The sequence below is a fragment of the Pinus tabuliformis genome, chromosome 5_1 (assembly GCF_031772625.1).
Source record: "Pinus tabuliformis cultivar Carrire ecotype Pingquan chromosome 5_1, CPIR1, whole genome shotgun sequence".
Lineage (NCBI taxonomy): Eukaryota > Viridiplantae > Streptophyta > Pinopsida > Pinales > Pinaceae > Pinus > Pinus tabuliformis.
The window spans coordinates 383,031,390-383,034,349 of record NC_142305.1 but is presented as its reverse complement, the minus strand read 5'-3'; positions in this window follow the sequence as shown (position 1 = coordinate 383,034,349).

Sequence of the window (2,960 nt, the reverse complement as noted above, 5' to 3'; positions counted from 1 at the left end):
AAACTACTACTCGCAATGACTTCTTTTCGAATGTTTTAAGTTAATGATCCCTTTCATGTCCGTTGCCTAATCAATTCCGAGCAATGCAGGGTAAGGATTACTTTCATCAACAATCTCTATGACTTTGAAATCAGTCTGTGTACTTACACCATCAATATCTACGATCACTCCTTGCAGTTGGCCCATTGGTAAGATCTTTTGTTGGTTGGCCATTCGTAGCTGAATCGGGGACCATTGTAGTGCGGGCTTGCCTATGCGCTCCCAGGTTTGTTTAGGCAATATGTTCGCATCCAAACCTAAGTCCAGGATGACCTGATCCATTTCATACTCATTGATTTGCGCTGTCAGCCTCATTTCCCGTCTGGTGCACAGAGCATGTCTTCCTATTTTCTGGACTTCATGCGGCTCGCCTGATTTGGCACACCTCCTGATCAGCTCCTGTAATCCTTGAACTGATTTGCTATCGCGCAACAGTTTCATGCAAGTTTCGAGAAAGGTAGTAATCATGGAGGGGTCCACTCCTATCTCCATTTGATCCCTCCTCCCTAGAGTAGAGGCTTCAAAAAAGCTCCACTGGGCTTCTCTCGGCATCTTCATCCCTAGTTCCGACTCAGAGTCAGGTTCCCTTGTAGGTGTGTCGCGCCTCTTTCCAATTTCTGCATGCTCTTCTTGCGGATTTCCTTCTATAGTTGCGCTGCTCCTCAGTACCATATTTATACTGGGGTCCTCTTCGCGAGGTTCTGATCACATCATCTAGACATTTTGGGTTGGTGGAGATTGTAGCGCTCCCTTTTCGCGCATTTGAGCAATTAATGTTGGACAATCTACCATCTCATGGTCAAACTGCTCACAGTAGGGGCACGGAGTCCTGGTTGGGTTAGGATAGTCGTGAGCATAGTGTCCCAGCCCTCCACAGTTATAATAGATTAGTTGTCCACGGCCCCACCTGGGCCCCATTCCTCTTCCTCGGCCGTATCCTTGAAATCCTCCTCGCACTTCAATCGACATTCTGTAAGTTTGGGTTCTTTCCATCATTAAGTAATAACTTCGACATGTTTGTTCATCGTGTCCTACTGACCAACAAAAATTGCAATACACTTGCTACGGGGTTTGGGTATACTTTTGTAATAGGTGGTAGTTATCTGTTGCGTGTTTTCCACCCACTTGACAAATCGCGCACCAGAGCACAAGTGCGAGACTTGGTCCTTCTTGCACCTCCAATTTTAACAGCATCGGGCCTCCCCTCACTAGATAGTTCGCGAAGACAGGGAAATGGTCCTTATCGTGCCCCTAGCTCTTACATTTAATACAACCTACCTCCTCACCTGCCTCTAGTCAGGACACTCTTTATTGCTTCAAGCTTTGCATTTCTAAACTCAAGTTTTGAAGTTGAACATGGATTTGCTGAACTCCCAATCCTAGATCTGGTATTGAGGTTTCGTGCAACCTCATTGCTATCTCAAGTGCCTCAGCTTGGGTTGAGATATTTTGTTGTGACAAAGTTGTCCTCAAAAGTGGTGTTAGTGACACCACAAACCACGCGCAATGTTGCGCATCGGTCAAGGTCATGTTGGCTTTGCGAATAGTGCTCTTTTACCTTTGGTCCAAATCCCATGGAGTTTCGCCAGGCAACATTACGATCTCCTTGAAGCCAATAACCGACTGGGTTTCTAAATTTGGTCGGCCAAACTCTTTATTTAACACATCCTGGATTGCCACTATTCCCTCATTCGGATGATCATTCGAGTATTTTCTGTACCACGTCAACGCATGGTCCTGTAGTGCACTAACTAGGGTGGCCTTTTTGATGTTCTCATCTTTTATGCCTTGGGCATCCCATACAAACCGTATCACAAACCAAAATCATCCTAGTTCTTCATTCCCTACACCCTTAAATATTGGTAGTTTGATTGCACTCACCATCCCAACTTTTGGTGGTGGTGGGGTTGGAGGTGGGGTCAGGGTTGGTGTGGATGGATTCGATGAAGGTGATGCAGGGGGTGGCATGGATGGAGGTGGTATCAGTGGAAAGCGCTCCATGATCAACCAAACCACACTTCCTGGTGAGAACCTCGCGAGCTCCTCCTCGCTTTCCTAGGAAATAGAAGCTAAAGGACTGTTCTCTACTCCTCCCATTTCGTGGTAACCTCTTCTGCTCCGCATTACTCCAGACATCAATAAACGCGCATAATCTTTTTTCTCACAACAACATCTTAATCCAAGTATTCAATGATTTGATATACCTACCCCGAGGTCCTTGAAGAAACTACCTTTCTACTTCGCTATAGCTCACAGTTGTATCTATCATGAACTCGGTAATAAATCCTCCTATTACCCAATCCAGCCAATGATCTACTGCATGCGCGATTTTATCCTCGATGGCTTCTAGCCTACGCAACAGTTCCAGGGTCCACACAATAGGTTGGTCCAATCTGCACCTTCCCACATTGTCAACTAGCCTTGCGATCCACTCATACAGCTCTACCGGAAATTATGCAAAGAAGATTTCGTGAATGTCTATGAATATATACTGGTCCAGCCAATCTTCCTCTAATACTTGCAGGTTTTTGTTTTCTTAAACTGTGAACTCGTGGAGTTTTAGATCCCACCACTCTTCAATCTCTTTCTTTGTAGGGTTCCAGTGTTCCCACATCAAACACCCCTTAGGTAGATCCTAGTCCCGGCCACGAAACCATTTGTTGGCTTATATGGCCCTGACGCAAGTTCGGAAGGATTATTTAGCCAATCAAATCCCGCAGCTACCAGCCCTTTCGGCAATAGTCCGCAGAGCGAGGACTCAAGTCTCACTCAAGGTAGCAGGGGAGGGTGTTGGAACTAGGTTTCCAGACCCTTGGGATGTTTGGATGTGGTCTGGAGGTATCGCGCGTCGCTCTACAGCCTCGCACTACTCTATATTTGTGCAGATCCAGACCCAGGATGACTTTAACCTTTTGAGATTG